Genomic DNA, 23638 nt, shown 5'->3' with positions numbered 1-23638 from the left:
CCATACCAAAGACCCAGTGCACCCGAAAATAGAATATTTAAATACATATGCTAAAGCTGAAGCTCCAGTACTTTGGCCACGTCATGTGAAGAGTTGACTCATTGGAAAAGACTCTGATGCTGGGAGGGTTTGGGGGCAGGAGGAGAAGGGGATGACAGAGGATGAGATGGCTGGATGGCATCACGGACTTGATGGACGTGAGTCTGAGTGAACTCTGGGAGATGGTGATGGACAGGGAGGCCTGGCGTGTTGTGATTCATGGGGTCGCAAAGAGTCAGACACAACTGAGCGACTGAACTGAACTGAATGTATTTCTTACTGTATGGGCCACAGTCAACAGGTTTGAAAAAGCACTGCATTCCCTTTGTCCACAAATGAAAGAGCAATGTAAGCAGAAGGCCAAACTGCCCTGGGACGCAGGCACGGCCGGTGCCATATCGACTTAGGCCGTTAATGAATTGTCCTTCTGCTTCCTAATTATCCTGAAAGCCTGATCGAGGGGGCTTTTTGCGGAAACCTAAATAACCCTCCTGCCACTCTCTGTCTTGCTGGGCTGCGTGGCTAGTCAGCCCTGGCACTCTGCAAGCCAGTGCTGGTTAATTAGAGTGGCTGCTCTCAGGGGACAACCCCGGTGGTGTCACAATTCCCTGGATTCTGTCGGATATGTGGCCTGAGATAACTTGGTTGTTTTGCCTCTGAGAGGCGATGTGCTGGTTGAACTGTGAGGGATAGACAACTGGTGATCTCAGTACGTTCTGTTTTAAAATGGGGGTGTTCCAGATTTGGGCTTCAATATTGATCCCACCCCGCTTCTGATTTGAATCTATTTACGTTAAAAATTAAGCAAATTTAAAACAGCCTCTATCCCAGCAGCTAGCTTCCTTGCTTTGAGATACTGCTTGCTTTTCATCCAGACACTAGTTTTTCTTCTCTTCAACATTCCTGATGCAAGGCAGTGAGGAAAGGAAGTAGGCAAGTAAGAAAGATTCCTTGGGGCAAATCTCACCAATAACCCTTCCCAGGGGCAGCAGGTACCTCAAATGAGGAAGAGAGCCCTTTGGACTTTAATTCAATTGTTTCAAGAAGAGTGCCCTCTCTCTCATCTCTTATGATTCTTGCATCCACAGAAGAGTAGTAAGTGCAACCGTCTAGACTTCTCTGCCCAGAATACCACTGATCTCTATTAAATCGCCATAACTACTTCAGGTCATGGGGAAAGTAAGAAATATGCCCCTTGAGCTTTGCTTAAAATTAGCAAACTGTAAAGTGTCCTATTCTCTTCTGTGACCCTAAACAGCATAGTTCAACTCTGTACACTAAAATATCACTTTATGTATTTTCTATAGGACTTCCCTGGTGGCTCAGATGGTAAAGAATCTGCCAACACTGAAGGAGAAAAGTGAAAAGTGTAAGTTGCTTAGTCGTGCCCGACTCTTTGTGACTGCATGGACTGTAGCCCATCAGGCTCCTCTGTCCATGGAATTCTCCAGGCAAGAATACTAGAGTGGGTTGCCATTCCCTGCTCCAGGGGATCGTCCTGACCTAGGGATTGAACCCAGGTTTCCTGCACTGCAGGCAGATTCTTTACCATCTTAGCCAGCAGGGAAGTTTCCTGCAATGCAGGAGATCTAGGTTCAATTCCTGGGTCAGAAAGATCCCCTGGAGAAAGTTCTGTAACCGGCTTCATCTTTCCCTAGGGTTCCCAGTCTCATTAATACCAGCATCTTCTGGTTTAAGAGAGTCTCTTTTGGGTAAATATGAAATCTATTTAAAGTTCCTGATAGAGCTATTTCCTCGCTCTCCAACGATCATTCGTCTCCTTTGTAATTTCCAATATGGCACCTAGGTACAAGGGAAAATTACATACCCTCTTGGTGGCAGCCAAGAGAAGGGGCTAATGACCCTTGGGTTATTCCCTGGGCCTCACTAAGGAGTCCTATAGCCTACCACATAGTGACTTAGCATCTAGTGGTGTGGCCCATTCCTTCTGGTCTGAAGGACATTTGGCTTGAGCCCACTGCTAAGACCTTTAGTTATGGCTTCTAGTTGTAAAGTCCACACTCTGGGACTGCCCCATTTTAACCCTCAGTTCCTCCTGGCTCACTGTGTCCCACGACTTCTCTGTGCCTTTACTCTGGCGTGTGGGAATTTGGGGGTCCCTTGTGTTGGCTGCGGACAAGCAGGGGCTCTGTTCCTATCTCTTCACTTTGACAATGTCCTTGGGTCGTGTTGTTCCAGTTTGGGTATGATCAAGCTGGGTCAAGCCCAAGGAGCTGGAGGGGTGCTCACGCTTCGTGTCATGTGAGAAAGTCTGTGACATCATCAACCCCTTTCCTTCTAGGCCTTGTATATATCAAACTCTATGCTCATACCTCCAAACCAGCTCTTGATATTTAGAGGGGAGTTTGAAATGCCGCTTTCCCCTCCCTGCAGCAATGATCACTGTCTCGGTATCCACTCAAGAGTCTAGTTTGAAATACAAAGTTGATTGGTGATCTTTTTATTTTTCCCATCTCCTAAAGCAATAAATTCACAGATAGGGGGAGACCACAAATAGACATCATTGATTATCCTGTACAGGATATATTGGTTTAATGTCTAAAAATACTTTTACGATGAAGCTGGGTGACAGTGTGTGGGGGTTCATTTTACCTTTCTCTCTACTTTTGTGTATTCTGGAATTTTTCCATAATAGTTAAAAATAAATAAGTAAAAATACAGAAGCCCAGCACACACAGATGAGTCATCCATCATCAGGTTGAGAGCTGAGAATAGCCACTGCACCTCAGCAGCTGGCAGAAGTCTGCAGATGAAGTTTGGGCTGAAGTCACCACACCTCTGCCCTAAGCCACCAGTGGCTCCTGCTTCATTAAAATACCAGGGGAAGCCCTTCATTTAGGCAGATTTAATTTTCAACTTTTATAATTCGTTTAAAATTTGATCAAGGAGTTAATTTATGACAAGGGCAAGGGGTACCTTGCCAGCTCGTCTGGTGGGCAAAGGCATTATAACTTAATTTATGGTTAAGGCAGCTTGTTATAATTGAGTGCAAAAAGGTGGTTTCTCGTCTGGGCTTTGGAGTCCCGAGGTGAGTGGACAGAGGAGCGGGTATCCTAGGCTCTCCTTTGGGAGGTGGGACATGGGTGCCCAAGCAGGCAGCAGGAGGATATTGGCAGAGGATACAATCTGATCAGATGTCATCCATCTAAGTCTTGTGAGGGGCTTAGGGGATCTTATTAAGGCTGCTCCCCACCAGGATGTCCTGGGCTTCTCCCATAGCTCTCTGGGAGGGGAGCATCTTCCTGAGAAAAGAAGGGCAGGGAATGCAGCTGGCAGGTCCGCCACAGGTGCCTCGCTTCCTGAGAAGTAATGGGAAAAAACTCAGGGGTGTTCGTGACAAGGCTGAGTGATATTGAGAGCTTTGAATTTGTTCAGTGGTTCAGGACATAACAGAGGTGTGTGTGTGTGTGTGTGTGTGTGTGTGTGTGTGAATGTGTGTACATGCATATATAATGATGAGTGTGTGAGAGTGTGGATGGGGAGGGATGTGGGTGATTGTGTGCAATAGTGTACACATCTGTGAATGTGTGTGTGTGAATGTGGGAGGACATGTATGTACACCTGTGGATGTGTATGTTGTATAAGAATGCAGGAGAATACATGTGTATCTGTGAGTATATGTATATCTGTGAATGTGTATGTATCTAGATGCATGTAGATAGGGGAGTTGAATATATCCTGAGTGTGTGCCTATGAATATGTGGGTTTTTTTTTTTAATGTTTGGCCAGGTCACATGTCATGCAAGATCTTAGGTCCCTGACAAGGGATTGAACCCTTGCTCACTGCAGTGGGGGCAGAGTCTTAACCACTGGACCACCAGGGAAGTGCCTGTAATATGCATCGAATTATAATTTGTGTCTGGGGAGGAAATGTGTTCATATCTGTGAACAAATATGGCCTGTGTGGATCTGTGGATCTAGGTATGAACATGGGGACCTGAGTATGTTTCTGTGAATGTGTGTGTCCATGTGTCTGCTGATGGGGGAAGCGTGGATATATCTATGAAATGAGCATGTTCATGGCGGTGTGTGGAGGCTTGAGAATGTGCCCCTGTATGTGTAAACATGAAGACTATTTATCCATATAGAGATAGGCGCATTTGGATGTCAGACTAGTGGTGGTGTGTGTGTTTGTGCATGTATGTGAGTAGACATCTATGTACATTGAAATGGGGAAAATTTGACTGTATCTAAAGATGTGTCTGCATTAATATGAAAGTCTGTATACTTATGAATGAAAAATTGATGCTTTTGAACTGTGGTGCTGGAGAAGACTTCTGAGAGTCCCTTGGACTTCAAGGAGATCAAACCAGTCAATCCTAAAGGAAATCAACCCCGAATACTCTTTGGAATGACTGATGGTGAAGCTGAAGTTCCAATACTTTAGCCCCCTGATGCCAAGAGCTGACTCATTGGAAAAGACCCTGATGCCGGGAAAGATTGAGGGCAGAAGGAGAAGAGGGTGACGGAGGATGAGATGGTTGGATGGCATCACTGATTCAATGGACATGAACTTGAGCAAACTCTGGGAGATGCTGAGGGTCAGGGAAACCTGGCGTGATGCAGTCCACGGGGTCGCAAAGAGTCGGATACGACTTGGCGACTGAACAATGACAGCAACAAAATGTGTGTGTGTGTGTGTGTGTGCGTGTGTGTGCGTGTGTGATGTGGGGGAGGCATGTATAAGAGAATGTGTGTACACACATGGGGGGAAGGAAGTGTGTGTGTGTGTGTGTGTGTGTGTCTGAGAGACAGAGAGAAAGCTATGTGTGAACTTCGGACATGTGTGTTTATCTGTGTATGTGTGTGCCTGAGTGCATGCTTCCATACATGTGTGTTATGAGTGTGGCCATCACAGCTGTGCACGGCACGCCCAAGCCCACACGATGGCTGGATCTGGTACAGTAAGTCCTCTACCTACAAACCTTCAAATTGCGAACTTTCAAAGACGTGAACGTGTGTTCCATCAACCTCCGGTGAGAGTGAAGTTGCAGTTTGCCCTCCATCTCCTATCGCTGAGGATCCTTCAGCTCCACCATCTCCTTCCTCCAGTCAGTAGCTCTTCTTTGCCTGTTCACTCTGTACCAGCCCCTGTATGCCAGCTGTAGTACTGTACTACTATACTTTTCAAGGTAACTGTACTGTAAGATGAAAAATGTTTTATTTTTTGAGTTTGTTTTCTATATGTTGTTTGTGTGAAAAGTATTGTAAACCTATACAGTACAGTACTATATAACCGATTGTGTTAATTGGGTACCTAGGCTAACTTCGTTGGGCTTACAAACACGTTCTCAGAAAGGAATTCACTCCTATGTCAGGGACTTACTCTCTCAGGGTTTCTCTTAACAGGCTCTTGCCATCTTCCTCATTCTTTTCCTCATTCACAAATATTTATGGAGATCTTGGAAATGTTGGGCCCTGGGATCAACACACGCCATCAGGGATTGTATCATTACATATAAAAGATAACTTCTGGGGGTACTTGTTCTATGCTGCACCATACCTAAGGCTTCATTTATCTCATTTCAGTTCAGTTCAGTCGCTCAGTCGTGTCCGACTCTTTGTGACCCCACGAGTCGCAGAAGGCCAGGCCTCCCTGTCCATCATCAACTCCCAGAGTTCACTCAGACTCACATCTATCGAGTCAGTGATGCCATCCAGACATCTCATCCTCTGTCGTCCCCTTCTCCTCCTGCCCCCAATCCCTCCCAGCGTCAGAGTCTTTTCCCCATCTATTTCCCATGAAGTGATGGGATGAGATCTTGGTTTACCAAGATCATGGCATCTGGTCCCATCACTTCATGGGAAATAGATGGGGAAACAGTGGAAACAGTGTCAGACTTTATTTTGGGGGGCTCCAAAATCACTGCAGATGGTGACTGCAGCCATGAAATTAAAAGACGCTTACTCTTTGGAAGGAAAGTTATGACCAACCTAGACAGCATATTGAAAAGCAGAGACATTACTTTGCCAACAAACGTCTGTCTAGTCAAGGCTATGGTTTTTCCAGTGGTCATGTATGAATGTGAGAGTTGGACTGTGAAGAAAGCTGAGTGCTGAAGAATCGATACTTTTGAGCTGTGGTGTTGGAGAAGACTCTTGAGAGTCCCTTGGACTGCAAGGAGATCCAACCAGTCCATTCTGAAGGAGATCGGCCCTGGGATTTCTTTGGAAGGAATGATGCTAAAGCAAAAACTCCAAGACTTTGGCCACCTCATGCGAAGAGTATCTCATTTAGTTCCCCCAGATATTCCAAAAGCCAGGATTTATTATCCGTGATGGGTATAGAAGTAGCTGAAGCTCAGAGAGGTGCAGTGGTTTTCTCCAAGTCACACAGCTAACCAGTGATTCAGGGTCCACACCAGGGCTTGGGGTCCTAGTGATTTAATACGTGTCCCTTGCTCCAAGTCCTCCTAACTAAATGTATCCTTAGCAGAACTTCCCAGGTCCACTCTGAGTTCCACCCATCTGAACAGCTTTCTTGATGTTTCCTCAGGGTACCTCCTGCCTTGGGCCAAGATTAAAGACTCCAAGGATGCTTCTGTGCAGATTAGCAAAAAGGGCCCCACCCGGGCAGCTGCAGGCTGGAAAGGACAAGGCTTGAGAGCCCCGTGCTCTCCGTCACCAGCCCCCTCTGGCCCCTCTGTAGGTACCCGTGCATTGAAGGCCTGCCCATTGAATATGGCAGCCCCTGCCTGGATTGCACTGCACCCTGCACTTGGGGGTCCTTTTATCCTGTGCTCCCACCTGTCCAAACCCACACACACATCCTCTAAGGCCCCGCTCAAATGCAATTTCCTCTGGCAAGTCTGTTTGGCTTGGCAGGGGCCCTCCTGAATCCCTGGCCTCTCTCCCTGTTGTTTATACCTCTCTCAGGCCACTGGCCACCCTCTACTCTGCTTTAGAGCTATTTGCAAGTGAATCGCAGCCTCCCAGCTTGACCGTAACAAAGGCTCATTCACCTTCGTACGCATCCCCATGGGCTATTACTACCACTATTATCAGCATGCTGATCATTCTCCTAGAGAGCTTCCTAGGAGTCTGGCCTTGTAGTCAGCACTTTCTTAGCTTCATCCACATTTAACCCTCACAGCAACAGTGAAAGTAGAGACTGTTGCCACCCTTATTTTATAGATGAGGAAACAGGCTCAGAGAGGGTCAGTCACTCCTCCAAGATCACACAGCCATGGAATGAGAGGGCTCAGACTCAAACTGAGGGAGCTGTCCAGTTCTAAAGTCCTTGCCCTTCCCCACCGCTGAACCCTTTCTCAGGAGTGTGTTGATGAATGGCTGTTTTTCTGAGGATGCTTATGCTTTCAAAGAGAACTGAGTAGGGAAAACGATGCTTAACCCACAAGAGCGGATCTCGAGGAGTGAGTTGGGGGTGGGGGTAGGGAATGTCCAGAGCTGTGGCTTGGGTTAGGGGCAGAGATTCCTACCAAAGGAGCCTTTTCAGGGCCTTCCCAGCACAGCTCACAGGAAGCTACAGCCTGGCAGGCTGGCCCAAGTCCCACTCTCCATTTCTAGAGGCCCCTTTTAAATCGGATGTTGTGACACAGGGTTATGACACGCTTCCTCTAATGTGGGTGTAGGACAGACTTGAGCCATTTGATTGCATTTACTGTAGCTGTGGTTTTTATGGCAACGTGCACTCTCCTCGGCTGCCCCTGGCCTCTCCCTCCCCCGGGGCCTCAGGGTAATGGGCATATTAAATAAATCTAGGGCGGGAATCACCGAGACATTCTTGGGCACCCTCATTTCAATTTTGAGAGAAGTAGAAGAGGCACAGAGTTCTGGAGTATTGGTCCACAGACATCTAAGGGGTTGTTGTGTTTTTAGGATGCGAAGAGGGAGGGATAGAGGAAGGGAGGGAAAAAGCCCCTATAGCCTCACCTTGCTTATGGCGGCCACTGGGCCAGGGTCCATGGGTCTCCTTATTCAAGTGAACTCCGGTCTGCCATGTAGCGTTCAGGTAACCACTGTCTGATGGATGATGTTGTCTAGGCCACTCTACCCAGTTTTCCTTTTTCAATCTACTCAGGACTTTAGGGACTTCTCTTGTAGCTCAGTTGGTAAAGAATCTGCCTGCAAAGCAGGAGACCAAGGTTTGATCCCTGGGCCAGGAAGATCCCCTGGAGAAGGAAATGGCAACTTACTCCAGTATGCTTGCCTGGAGAATCCCAAGGACAGAGGAGCTTGGCAGGCCAAAATCCATGGGGTCGCAAGAGTCAGACATGACTTAGCGACTAAACCACCACCAGCAGGACTTTTCAACTTCCCGTTCGACATTTTTGCTGGGTCATTTTCTATTGGAGGGAGGGGGTCGCTCTGTGCTTTATAGGAGGTTTAGCAGCATCTGTGACCTCTACTCACTAGATTCCAGGAGGAAATCTCAGGGTGACAGCCAAATCGCCTTCAGACATCGCCAGATGTCCCCAGGCTGGGTGAAGCCTGCGGCTGAGACTGGTCAGATCACCCCTGGTGAGAACTACCCTTCTAAATAGAAAGCTAAGCAACAGAGTGGTAGGCAGCCCAAAGGAGAAAAGCAGGAAAGAAAGTAGTCTTGGGTATTCCTGTCCTGTAAGATTCAGAGCCCTCACAGCTGGGAAATGCCCTCTGATGAGAGCCAACTCCTGTTTTGGTTAAATCCTGTGAGTACCCCTCTGGTAGGTGACAAGAAGGATTCTGAGGTACTTGTCATGATGGGGCAACCCCATCTATTCTGTTCTGCACACACTTCCTGACCAGATGCCATGCACCAGTCTTCATGCTGAGTGAACAGAGGCTCCTCCAGTTCATCCTGTGGGTTTGAGGCTTTGGAATGACAAAGCGACGTGTGAACGCTCAGTTGTGTCCGACTCTTTACACCCCCATGGACTGTAGCCTGCCAGGCTCCTCTCCAGGGGGATTTTCCAGGCATGAATACTGGAGTGGATTGCCATTTTTTCCTCCAGGGCATCTTTAGAACCCAGGGATCGAATCTTCATCTCGTGTGTCTCCTGCATTGAAAGCGGATTCTTTACCACTTGAGCCATTAGGGAAGCCTATGACAAAGGCAGAACTCTTCTTAAATTATTCATCCTCAGAAAATCAGGCAAAGAAGAAAGAATGGACAAGGGGAATAATAATTAAAAGCACAATAAGATGAGATGTCTTGGGCATTTATAAAAAGGGATGAGGTTTTTACAAGCTTGCTCTCCCCAGGAGACTGGTGCTATCAAGAAAACCCAGGACCAGAAGTGTTAAGAAGCTTGTCCAAGGTCACACAGAAAGTAAGTAAGGACCTTAACCTTGGACTCATCAGGATTGGGCTCCGGAACCTGGGTGGAAGGGGAGTTCTTTCTTCCATACAAAATAATAAATGAAAGAATAACATCAAACATTACTGCTGACAAAGGTCCGTATAGTCAAAGCTATGGTTTTTCTAGTAGTCATGTTTGGATGCGAGAGTCAAACCATAAAGAGGGCTGAGTACTCAGGAACTGATGCTTCAAACTGTGGTGTTGGAGAAGATTCCTGACAGTTCCTTGGACTGCAAGGAGATCAAACCAGTCAATCCTAAAGGAAATCAACCCTGAACATTCATTAGAAGGACTGATGCTGAAGCTGAGGCTCCAATACTTTGGCTATCTGATGCAAAGAGCTGACTCATTGGAAAAGACCGTGATGCTGGAAAAGATTGAAGGCAAGAGGAGAAGGGGACATCAGAGGACAAGTGGATAGCATCACTGACTCAATGGACATGAGTTTGAGCAAACTCTGGGAGATGGTGAAGGACAGGAAAGCCTGGCATGCTGCAGTCCATGAGATCTGGAAAGAGTTGGATACGACTGAACAACTGAGCAACAACAATGTCAAATAGCCATATACCCACCACCTATATCCTACATTTAAGTTTTGCTATTCTTGCTTTATCACATATCCACCCTCTATCCAACCATCACTCAATTTTATTTACTTTTATTTGTACTTATTTCTTAGTAAGTTTCAGACTTCAGTACACTTTGTCCCTAGACATAGCCTGCCTATCACTAGGGTTCAATATTTGCTTACATCATTTTTTAGATAAAATTTTTCTAAAATATATCCTTGAGATAAAGAAGGTGTGGTACGTATATACAATGGAATATTACTCGGCTATAAAAAGGAATGAAATTGGGTCATATCTAGAGACGTAGACAGACCTAAAGTCTGTCATACAGAGTGAAGGAAGTCAGAAAGAGAAAAACAAATACATTAACACATGTATGTGGAATCTAGAAAAATGATATAAATGAATCTATCTGCAGGGCAGGAATAGAGACTGTAGGGGACAGACATGTGGGCAGGGGAGCGGAGGGTTAAGGAGGGTGGAGGGAATTGGGAGATTGGGATGAATGTGGACCGCCAAGTGTAGAACAGAGAGCTAGCGGGAAGCTGCTGTGTAGCAAGGGGAGCTCAGCTCAGTGCTTGTTGTGATCTAGATGGGTGGGGTGGTGGGGGTGGGAGGAAGAGCCAAGAGAGAGAGGGTACATGTGCACATAGAGCTGAGTCACCTCATTGTACAATAGAAACTTATAGTTGTAAATCACCTATACCTCAATTAAAAAAAAAATTTACATCTATGAAATGTGTAAACCTGAATCATACCAGCACATGAGTTCTGACAACTGCATATGCCTTCGTAACACACACACCCTATCAAGATACAACACATGACCTTCTCCCAATAAAATTCTCTCAGAGGTCTTCCAGTCTCTACTGCAGAAACAAGTAATTCTTTCAATCTTTTTTTTTTCCCATCATGAATGAATTTAGCCTGTTGTAGAACATTAAAAAAAAAAAAAGGACTCATAACGTATATGTGTGAATGGGTGCAAGGCTTTTCACCAAGCGTCATGTTTTTGAGATGCGTCCATGGTTTTACATGTATCAATGGTCTGTTCCCTTTTATTGCTGAATTCTATCACATGACTTTATCTCAGTTTGTGTATCCATCCTCCATTTATGACCATCTAGGCTGTTCCTCGATTTTGGACAATTATGAATTAAAGGCTGTGATAGTGTGTAAGAGACAATTGTTAAACGCAAGATGTAGCCTTTGGTAGACATATGCTTATATTTCTTTTGGATAAAATACCTAGGTCTAAATTGGCCACAGGATAGCTGTTTGTACAGTCATAAAAAAACAAAACAAAACAAAACCATCTCCTTCCACCAATCACCTCACTTCCTACATTTAAGTTCCTATCAACAACACATGCAAGTTAGTTTTTCCACGTCCTTGCCAGCATTTATTGTTGTCAGTTTTTTTTCATTTTCAGTTTTAACTACTCTGGTGGGTATGTAGTGGTAGCTCAAGGTGGCTTTTAATTTGCATTTTCTTAATGACTAATGATGGCCGTCCAAGTGGCACAGCAGTTAAAAATCCACCTGCCAATGCAGGAGATGCAAGAGACGAGGGTTTGATCCCTGGGTTGGAAAGATTCCCTGGAGTAGGAGATGGCAGCCCATTCCAGTATTCTTGCCTGGAAGATCCCATGGGCAGAGGAGCTTGCTGGGCTACAGTTTATGGGGTTGTAAAGAGTTGGGCACGACTGAGCATGCACACGTATAATGACTAATGATCTTGACACTTTTTCATGTGTTTATGGGCATTCATAAAATCCCTTTCATTTGTAAACTATTTGTTCAAATCTTTGCCCTTTAAAAGACACTGTGTTGTTTGTCTGTTTAATTGTGAGTCGGAGGAGTACTTTATTCTCAATAACACTCCCTAAACAGATAGATAAGTTGAGGTCTATAGTTTTAATCTTCAGGAGGCCAGAAGAGATGAAGAGACTTGGGGTGTTCACACTGTTCATTCTGCAGGTGGAGACACTCAGGTTGACACGAGTCAGATCTCCCCTCACTTCCCCACCCCAACTCATGGCTGTGTAAATCACCAAGCTGAAAAGTGCTCTGCACCATCAGAAACAGTCGGGGTAAGGTTACTTCCCTGGTGGTCCACTGGTTAGGACTTTCCCTTCCAGTGCAAGGCGTGTGAGTTCGATTCTGTGTCCAAGATCTGAGATCCCGCATGCCTCATGTCAAAAAAAAAAAAAAACCCAGAACAGAAACAACAGAAAGAATATTGTAACAAATCCAACAAAGACTTTAAAAAATGGTCCACATCAAACAAATCGTAAAAGGAAGAAATAGAGGGGGTAAGGGAATAAAAAGCTAGGAGAAGGAGAAGGAGAGGGGCTAGGTGGGAGAAAGAAGTTGGGAGGAGCTAAGCCCAGGAGCTGTGTCCCACATCCAGCTTTCCTAGAGGCCAGCTCTCCTAGGGGCCAACTTCTCTTCACACAGAGGTTTTACAGACTGTTCTGTATTGAGTTCTGCGTCCTTGGAATCTGTGATAGTCATTTCTGCTGTTCAACATCCCACCTCTCCTTGGATATTTCAATATTTCCACCTCTCCTTCTTTCTGATTCAACAAAGCACTATATTGTCTTGCCTCCTTTGAAATTAGACTGGCCATGTGGCTTTCTTAGACTGGTGAAATGTGAGCAGAAGTTGACTTCTGGGCAGAAAAATGGAACAGCCAGTACAGTCTTTGTTTCCTACGTTCTCTTCCCACTGTTGTGGTGGGTCTGTGAGTGATAGCCATGAGCAGAGAGAGCCCCATACTGACAAGAGCGAGGTAGGCAGCATTATGAGCAGAGCCCCATACTGACAAGAGCGAGGTAGGCAGCATTAGTATGAAATCAACTTTCTGCTGAGGTTTTGTGGTTGTCTGTTACTGCAGCATAACCTAGCCTATCCTGATTGATAGAGGATTGCTGCTTTCTCTTTCCACAAGCTGCTGAAGAAGTACAGCGGAATTTATATAATTTAGCTCTCTCCCCTCCTTCAGCCATAGATTTCACTGTGCTATGAAACTGATAGCTTGGTTATCTTACAGCCAATGAATAACTGAAACAGTCAGAACTCGATCTTGCTGCTGTTTCTTCTCTTCTCTTGGCCTTTTTTTTTTTGTTTGTTTTAAATAGCAGGAAAGTGGTTTTGATTTTTAATGTATGATAACCAGCAAAGTGAATTAGGGCACATTTTAATTCAGGCAAAAACAATTTAATTTTGTTTTTGAAATAAGGATGAAAGAGTGTAGAAATCACGTGAACTTACAGCCTCTCATGGGGTCCCAAAAGGCTTCACATTGGCAAACTAAGCAAACGCTGCCCAGAGGAAATAAGAGTCAGGAAGAGAAACCCAGTCCTCTGGCTGTTGAAGAGTCTCTTCTGAGAGATGCCTGGGACCCAACATTCAAACCAGTCACAGAAGAAGGTGGAATCAGTTAGCCAGAGCTGAACGTACCTTCTCTGCTACAGTCATGGGCGATATTTGTCAACCAGTTCCTGCTCATTAATGATTAGCAAATTCATACCTTCCCAAGTTGAGGAATCCAGTTACCAACGGATGGCTCATTAAGTGTTTCAGACTCTTTAGCATATCAAAGTGGTGTTTACAAAGGGCCTAGCACTTGGCTTTGGGAATTAAAGAGAAAATAAAAGTCCAGTTGATTCTACGCTATTCAACAAATATTGATTGATCGCTTTTACAGGGCCCAGTAATCACCATCCATATATAAATCTGCCCCAAATAAAGTAAGTAGGGTCCGGTTAAATCCCAGGGATGAGAAGTGTCAACAGAGAACCAATTGACCACTTTTTTTTTTTTTCCCCACCACTGAATGCTCACAGATCAGCCTTCTCCTTGGCTCTGGAGCAGTGATGGGAGCAAAGTACCAGAACTTGAAGGGTCCTGGTGCTAGCGGTGATGTTTTCAATTGTGATGCCAATTCACTCTCTTCCCCAGCCTGGCTTCTTTCAGGAGCTTGGCCTCTGGACCTGGGCTCATTTTTGTGGCTATATCAATATCCTTCGTGATGGCCCAGCTTGCATACGATGGATAATGATCTGCTCTTGTGATTATCATTCATTTTGCAATTTTATTTCAATCAAAAGAGTAAGGCTCAAGGGTGTGGCCCTACCCAACTCCCCAAGGCTGGGATCTTAATTCCCTGGGCTGAGACCCCCTGATGAGCACACATGGAACTGATTTAGTGGCCATATGGCCTAACGGCAGAGGGAATCATGCTAAAGAAGCTGGCTTCTCTGCCAGCCTGTGTTTCTAGACCATGTATATGGCTAGCAGTATGGAGTCACCCGACTTTCCAGGTGACGCTAGTGGTAAAGAATCTGCTGCCAATGCAGGAGACCTAGGAGTTGAGGCTTCCATCCCTGGGTCGGGAAGATCCCCTGGAGTAGAAAATGACAACCCATCCCAGTATTCTTGCCTGAAGAACCCCATGGACAGAGGAGCCTGGTGGCTATAGTCCACAGGGTCACAAAGAGTCGGACACGACTGAGTGACTTGGCATGCACTGGGAGCCAGACATGGCTACACGCCCTACTTCTGTGACCTCAGTCAATCGTAGCAACCACCCAGGAGGCAAGTGTTATTTTTACCCCCGTTTTGTAAATGAGGAGACTGAGACATAGAGACAAAGGGCCAGTGAACTTGTAAATGGAAGACTCAGAATTTGCTCTCAGCAAGCTTAAAGTGCTTCCCTAGTGCCTCAGCTGGTAAAGAAGCTGCCTGCATTGCGGGAGACCCGGGTTCTATCCCTGGGTATGAAGATCCCTTGGAGAAGGGAACAGCTACCCATTCCAGTATTCTGGCCTGGAGAATTCCATGGACTGTATAGTCTATGGAGCGGCAAAAAGTCAGTCACGACTGAGCAATTTTCACTTTCACTTTCAAGCTTAAATCTATTGCAGAGCTAAGAAATTTAGGGACTTCCCTGGTGATCCAGTGGTTAAGACTTTGCCTTCCAATGCAGGGAGTGTGGGTTTGATTCCTGATAAGGGAGTTAAGATCATAAATGCTTCGTGGCCCCAAAAAACAAAAATTAAAGAGAAGCAATATTGTAACAAATTCAATAAAGACTTTAAACAATAGTCCACATTAAAAAAAAATCATAAAAAATGAACTTTAAGAACCTTAAAGAACCATCAAGAACTTTTAAGAACATTGTACCATAGCCAGGGTAAAAAGAAGTGAGTTAAGGGAGTTGTAGTCTTCTTGGCAACCTGCTAAGGAATATAGTAAGCCAAGCAGGCTGTTTTGAACAAATCTAGGCTCTATGTTCTGGGAGAGGGGTAATGGAGCATTTACAAAAACCTAGGTGATTAAAAATTATTACGCATTAATTGACAAAAGCCAATATAAAATGAAAAGGGAAAACCACAAAATAGTATGTATAGTTCAGTTCAGTTCAGTTCAATTGCTCAGTCATATCCAACTCTTTGCAACCCCATGGACTACAGCACACTAGGCTTCCCTGTCCATCACCAACTCCCAGAGCTTGCTCAAACTCATGTCCATTGACACAAGGATACCATCCAACCATCTCATCCTCTGTTGTCCCCTTCTCCTCCTGCCTTCAATCTTTCCTAGCATCAAGGTCTTTTCCAATGAGTCAGTTCTTCTCATCAGGTGGCCAGAGTATTGGAGTTTCAGCTTCAGCATCAGTCCTTCCAATGAATATTCAGGACTGATTTCCTTTAAGATGGACTGGTTGGATCTCCTTACAATCCAAGGGACTCTCCAGAGTCTTCTCCAACACCACAGTTCAAAAGCATCAATTCTTTGTTTCTCAGCTTTCTTTATAGTCCAATTCTCACATCCATATATGACTACTGGAAAAACCATAACATTGACTAGATGGACCTTTGTTGGCAAAGTGATGTCTCTGTTTTTTAATATGCTGTCTAGGTTGGTCACAGCTTTTCTTCCAAGGAGCAAGCATCTTTTAATTTCATGGCTGCAGTCACCATCTGTAGCAATTTTGGAACCCAGGAAAATAAAGTCTCTCACTGTTTCCCCATCTATTTGCCATGAAGTGATGGGACCAGATGCCTTGAAATTAGTTTTTTTAATGTTGAGCTTTAAATCAGTTTTTTCACTCTCCTCTTTCACTTTTATCAAGAGGCTCTTTAGTTCCTCTTCACTTTCTGCCTTAAGGGTGGTGTCATCTGCATATCTGAGATTATTGATATTTCTCCTGGCAATCTTGATTCCAGCCTGTGCTTCCTTCAGCCCAGCATGATGTACTCTGCATATAAGTTAAATAAGCAGGGTGACAATATACAGCCTTGACATACTCCTTTCCCAATTTGGAACCAGTCTGTTGTTACATGTCTGGTTCTAACTGTTGCTTCTTGACCTGCATACAGATTTCTCAGGAGGCAGGTCAGGTGGTCTGGTATTCCTATCTCTTGAAGAATTTTCCAAGTTTGGTTTGTTCTGATCTATACAGTCAAAGGCTTTGGCATAATCAATAAAGTAGAAGTAGATGTTTTCCTGGAATGCTCTCACTTTTTCTATGCTCCAACGGATGTTGGCAATTTGATCTCTGTTTCCTTTGCCTTTTCTAAATCTGTATGTATAGTACGATCACATTTATATAAAAGCAGGAGAACTATATTTGTCTGTACATGTTTCGGAATAAAAATGCAGAAAGTTACTGGAAGGATGTATACAAAAGATGGCTATTTGGGCTCCAAAATCACTGCACACGGTGATTGCAGCCATGAAATTAAAAGACGCTTACTCCTTGGAAGGAAAGTTATGACCAACCTAGATAGCATATTCAAAAGCAGAGATATTACTTTTCCAACAAAGGTCCATCTAGTCAAGGCTATGGTTTTTCCAGTGGTCATGTATGGATGTGAGAGTTGGACTGCGAAGAAAGCTGAGCACCGAAGAATTGATGTTTTTGAACTGTGGTGTTGGAGAAGACTCTTAAGAGTTCCTTGGACTGCAAGGAGATCCAACCAGTCCATCCTAAAGGAGATCAGTCCTGGGTGCTCATTGGAGGGACTGATGCTGAGGCTGAAACTCCAGTACTTTGGCCACCTCATGTGAAGAGTTGACTCACTGGAAAGGACCCTGATGCTGGGAGGGATTGGGGGCAGGAGAAGAAGGGGATGACAGAGGATGAGATGGCTGGATGGCAACACCGACTCGATGCACATGAGTTTGGGTGAACTCCGGGAGTTGGTGATGGACAGGGAGGCCTGGCGTGCTGCGGTTCATGGGGTCACAAAGAGTCGGACACAACTGAGGAGACTGAACTGAACTGAAGAATATGGAGCCACTGTTGCTGCTTGCTGTTTTGTTGGAAAGTTGTGTCCAACTCTTTGCTACCCTATGGACTGCAGATCACCAGGCTCCTCTGTCCATGGGATTCTCCAGGCAAGAATACTGGAGTGGATTATGATGCCCTCCTCCAGGGGATCTTCCTGACCCAGGGATCGAACCCGCATCTCTTGCAATGTCAGGTGGATTCTTTACCACCAGGGCCACTTAGGAAGCACGTCAGTCTCCATTACTGGCTACCAAACACTGCATTTACCTCTAAGGAGAGCAGGATGGAGAGCATGATGAAGAGGAAATTTTTCCATCTGGTTCTGTGGAATTAAGGTTTGCTTAGACTTATTTCACAGTAAGGATGTGCTGTGCTGTGCTTAGTCACTCAGTCGTGTCTGACTCTTTGTGACCCCATGCACTGTAGCCCATCAGGATCTCCGTCCATGGGGATTCTCCAGGCAAGAAAACTGGAGTGGTTGCCATGCCCTCCTCCAGGGAATCGTCCCAAAGGGATCTATCCCAGGTCTCCCACACTGCAGGCAGATTCTTTACCATCTGAGCCCCCAGGGAAGCCCCACAGTAAGGCTGTACTCATATATTATTATGTAACTTTTAGAAAGACAGCTTTATTAAAAGGATACAAACAAGTGTCAGCAAAGATATGGAGGGAGTCAGATTTGGACTGCAAAATGATGTAAGTTCTTTGGAAAAGAATTTAGTGGTTCCTTAAAACGCCGCACAGAGTTACCATACAACTTAGCAATTCCACTCGAAAACTCTTAGGTGAATGTTTATCGCAGCATTGTTATAGCAGCCCCGAAGTGAAAACAACCGAAATGCCCACCAACTAATGAACTGATAAATAAAATGGGTAAATGAGAAGAAAATAAAGTAAATAGCCAGACAGTGCAATATTATGCACCCATAAAAATGACATACTGATCTAAGCACAACATGAATAGACCTTGAAAGCACACTCAGTGAAAGAAGCCAACCACAAAACATCATGTATCCTGTAATTCCATTTATAGGCAATGTCCAGAACAGGCAAATATATAGACAGTGAGTAGATCAGTGGTTGCCCAGAGTTGTGGGTACGGAGGTAGGGGACAGGGAGTGACTGCTGATGAGTATGAGGTTTCTTTTGGAGGTGGTGAAAATGTTCTAAAATTAGATTGCCCTGCTGATTGCACAATGCAGTGAATATGCTAAAAAATGGGTGTTTTATGGTACATGAAATATATCTGAATAAAGCTGTTCTTTAAAAAAAATCTATGCAGTGTATTTCATTTAGTGTTACAGGCTATAAAATTTTTGAATACCATTTTCTGATGATAAATGAAACATGATTAAAAACACTTAGTTGACATATATAGATGTAATTAAGAAAATTAAGGTTACCACACTTAAAAATGTATATTGGATTGGCCAAAAAGTTCATTTGGGTATTTCCATAAGATGTTACCTGCATTTTAAATGACACTGGCTCATAGTAGAAATTTGGATAGTATAGAAGGGCATAAAAGAACAACTAAGGAATTTTTTCCTCATCTGAAACTCCCAATCACTCTCTCCAGTGATAACCGGTTTTATCAGCTTCATACATTGGTGCCCAAAACCCTTCTGTGCACACACAAGCGTGCAAAGTACGTGTATGCACACACAAGCATGCTAAGTCACTTCAGTTTGTGTCTGACTCTTGGCGACCCTATGGACTACAGCCTGCCAGGATCCTCTGTCCATGAGATTCTCTAGGCAAGAGTACTGAAGTGTGTTGCTATGACTTCCTCCAGGGGCTACTCCACACCCGGGGCTAGAGCCCATGTGTTTTAGGTCTCCTGCATTGGCAGGCAGGCTCTTTACGACTAGTGGCACCTGGGAAGCCCACCCACACGTATAATTTTGTGTATATATATAGAGAGATGCACACATATATTTAGTACATCCTTTAAAAATAATTGACAACACTCAGTGTTATGACCCTTGACTTTCTAAAGTGAACAGTTTGTCCTGCGGTCCTCCCCCATCGGCGCCTCTGGCCTGGCTCCTTGCTGTAGCAGTCGGGTGACACCCCACAAGGTGCTGGCTGTCCTTTTCTTGCCAGCATCCCCCATGTTTTGGATTTGTCAACACTGCTGCCTCCAACACTGGGTATGGGATGCTCTCACCGGAGGGGATCTCCAGGTCAAATGTAAACAGGGTATGACAGGCTTATTAATCCATGCCCTCTCCAAAATTTTGTTTTGTCTTGCTTTAAATAGTTAATTCATGCCCATGGTACAAAATCTGAAAGCACAGCGGGGTACAATTCCATGTCTGGGTGTTTCTTGAAAGGAAACTAAAACACTAGCTGGAAAAGACATCTACACCCACTCTTCATGTTCATGCAGCATTATTTGCAAGAGTCAAGATGTGGAAATAACCTAAGTGTCTATGGATAGATGAAAGGACGATGGGATATTACTCAGCCATAAAAAGAAGGAAGTCCTGCCATTTGTAACAGCATGGATAAATTTTGAGGGCGTTATGCTAAGCGAAATAAGTCAGACAGAGAAAGATAAATACTGTATGATTTTATTTATGTGTGGAATCTGAAAGCCAATTAAGAACTAAGTGGATGGATACAGAGAACAGATTGGTGATTGCCAGAGAGAAGTTGGGAGTTGGGCGAAATGGGCGAATGGGCGAAAGTTACAAACTGCTAGTTAAAAGGTAAATAAGTCCTGAGGGTAAGGACAGCATGGTGACAACAGTTAATAGTCGTGTGTTAGATATTTGCTGAGAGGATGAATCTTAGCAGTACTCATCACAAAGAAAAATCTTAGTATTAACAACTGTTCGGTGATGGCTGCTAACTAGGCTGCTTCTTGTGATCACTTTACAATACGCACAGTATAAAGTCACTGTGTTACACACATGCAACTAATATAATGTTATACTTCCATTGTATCTCAGTTTTCCCAAAAAGCATAACAGGGTGTACAGTGAAAAGCACGTCTCTTCTGCCACGTGTTCATGCAGCATTATTTACGAAAGCCAAGATGTGGAAATAACCTAACGTCTATGGATTAATAGGATAGAAATGATGGAATATTACTCAGGCATGAAAAAGAAGGGAATCCTGCCATTTACAACAACATGGATAAACCTTGAGGGCATCATGCTAAGCGAAATAAGTCAGAGAAAGATAAATGCCCCTAGTGAAACAGTACTAATCCCTGGAGCAAATTGTCTCTGCCAAGTTTTGGTCCCTTCACAAACTTTCCTAAAGCAGTATTTCAAATCGCAAAGAATGCCTTTCAGGATGAATTTTGCAAGATGCCAATACAAATGAATACCTCAGTTCTTAGAGGTCAAGTAGAATATTTCCAATTGGTAAATATGAAATAGCTTTTAAGAGTGAAATAGATAGCTTCCTTGTCCCCAAATTAGGTGATAAGGTAACAGCATTCTGGATCTCTATAAAGAATTCTATAATTGGGGTGATAATACTGGGTAGAAAGATTTAACTACACACACACACACACACACAGTAGAAAGTTGAGTCAGAAATTTGAGTCAGACTGGCTAAATTTGAATCTCAACTCTATTGCTGACAAACCATGAACCTGAGTTATGAAATCTCTCTGAACCTCAGCTTGTTAGGCTGTGGACTGGGGGTAATATTCTCTACTTTGCAGTTTTATGAGCAGCAGGCCAGAATTAGGATGAAGTTACAGAGATATTCATATTTAAGGCGGCACCCCAAACCTCAATCCGATCGAGATAAATAATATTTTAATACAATATTTCAAAAAATCAAATTAGTGAACTATGGCCTTGGGGCTTGCCACCGTTTATGTAAAGATGATTTCATTGGAATTAGAGATGATTTATGTAGAGCCTCAAGTTCAGTGTCTGACACTTAGGCATAGGTGACTCAAGGAGCTTGGATTCGGTGGTGTTAGTTGAATTCTTGGATCAGAAGATACCTAATTGAAAACGTGGTCCAGTGATTCTCACATCCCCTCCCCACTCATTCCTATTGCTCACCACGGAAATGGGGCTCCCGCCTCAAGCCATTTATCAGAGTGGCAGATTAAAATTATGTGACAGGAAGTTTTCTGTTCATATTGTAATCTAACCGAATCACCAGTTCTCTATTGATAATTCATTATGGGATGCCGCTCTCTTGCTGAAGCGCTGAAACGCTTTTTGCCATAATGATTTTAAACCTCACTTCTTTAATGGCCTCCTGACAGCGTCCATCAGCATCCCTTCCGTGCACAATAATATCATTCTGCAATCCGTCTTGGGAGAATGCTTAAAAGCTTTCTCTCATTTTCTCCATTTAACTCATGTATTCTTCGAGTTTTTACATTAAATGGTCATTCTTAATATCCCATGACACGTCACCTCTTTTCTAGAGAGGACACAGTACTTACCCGATTCCAGAATCTATACTAATCAAATCACGCTTTCCCACTTCAGCCGAGAGCAGTTTGTTCAGTAGAACAGCATTTAATCTGGAGGAGGAACTTATGAAAGAGAACAAAAACAATTTAAGCTGCAGTTGGTTAAATGTGAACGTGATTGATGCAATTTGTTGTATAAAAAGGAATTAGCAGATATTGAAGTCAAGTTGTGGAATGAAGGTCAAAAATGCCCAGATTTATTGTCCGTAGACAACCGACAACAAGGCTTTCTTTAGAGCCTAACCAGGGCATACAGTGGATAAACATTTGCATTTTGCTGTGGAAGGAGAAGAAAGGCTACACTAAGGCTTTAAGTGTACGCTGTGATCTAGTAATTTAAAAACACTGAAAATCCATCCTTGAAACCCTGATGCTTTATTCCAGATTGCCTCCACTCTTCTTAATCTGTGCTTCCCAGCTCTGCCTTGAGCAAGAAGCTAGAAAGTCGACTTACAGCACCTATTTTTAAGGAAGAAAGAACATCTGATCATCCACTCGACTTCCCTGTAGGATTTAAACACAAAACAGAAAACTTGAAGCCTGAATTCCTTTAAGATATGAAAGGACAGAACTGACTTTTTGCCTTGAGGCCCCTAGACTGGGAGTATTTTGATTTTAAGAGTCAGGGACCTCCAAACCTGCAGGCTGATTTCTTTCTCTTGCAGATAGAAAGTTCCATCTCACTAATGGATTGGGGGCAGGACGTGGGATGTGTTGGGAGGCCAGTAATGGAGAAGATGTTCATTTCAATCTGAAAGTGGCTGGAGGTTGAGAGGAGGTCAGTGAGCAAAGACAAGGGACTGTGAATCATCCATCCTTTTGACATGGGCACCAGCCCTGAGAGGAATAGATGAATTTGACTGACCTATCCAGAATCTGCTTGGTGGGGACCCCAAGAACAGAGAGCAAAAGTTCTGTAAACATTGGAGCCAGAGATATCTAGGTTTGAATTCTGTCTCTGCTACGTAATAGCTGTGTGACTTTGGGAAAGTCACTAGACCTTTCTGAACCTCAGTTTCCTGATCTGTATAATGGGGAGATGAAAATACCTATCTTGGATGCAGCAAAAAGAACAGATATAATCTTTGTAAAGCACCCCACGGTGTAGCTTGCACACAGTCTGTTCTCACCAAAGTGGCAGTTTCATACCATTCTATGTGGCCTGTGTCCCTAGATGTCCTCAAGTGGCCAATTGTAACTTGATGGATTGCAACAGCCAAAATTTCAAACAGCTATTTGGATTGTAAACTGACTCGTTTATTCCATTTAAAAGCAACCGACAAATACATTGTGAAATCAAAACGATGGGAGGACTTCATATAATAGAATTTGTCTTGCACTTTAAAAATTAATCTTTAAAAACTCCATTTTGCCATGTCCGGTTGCCAGGGTGTCATTGGCAAAGACCTCAGTTAGAGAGAAAGGCTGTGCCATCTCCTTTATCCAAAGGTATTTATTTTATTTTATGCTTGCATTCTGGCTCACGGAGCCTCCAGGCTGGCATCGTGTTGGATGAGAAATCCATTTGTTTGGGCAACTTCAGGAGGGAAATTTGCCCAGAAAACTGGCTGGAGCTGGCTTTGGAAAAAGCCAAATTAGGTCTCTAGCAGACTGGAGTCCCTTCCAAATGAGTTCCCAGTGGGCAGGGAGTGTTCAGTTCTGTACAGTGTGCAGCCTACACTGAGAGCCCCCAAACCGTGTTAAACAAAGAAGACCCAGCTATTGGCAGTCACAACGATTGGCAGATATCAGATTGCATTCCTTTGTCTGCTGCCCGGCTTATTTTCATACCCCGGTCCAACCTTTGTAAAGGAACAAGCTTAAACGCTGACAAATTTCCCCCTCCATAAGAAATTGCTTCTGCAATTTGTCTCTTTAGCTGAGCTTCTGTGGGTCTGCGTAGCATAAAAAAAAAAAATGTTGTCCTTGTCACCTGCCATTTTTCCAGC

The sequence above is a fragment of the Ovis canadensis genome, chromosome 14 (assembly GCF_042477335.2).
Source record: "Ovis canadensis isolate MfBH-ARS-UI-01 breed Bighorn chromosome 14, ARS-UI_OviCan_v2, whole genome shotgun sequence".
Lineage (NCBI taxonomy): Eukaryota > Metazoa > Chordata > Mammalia > Artiodactyla > Bovidae > Ovis > Ovis canadensis.
This window is presented reverse-complemented; position numbering follows the sequence as displayed.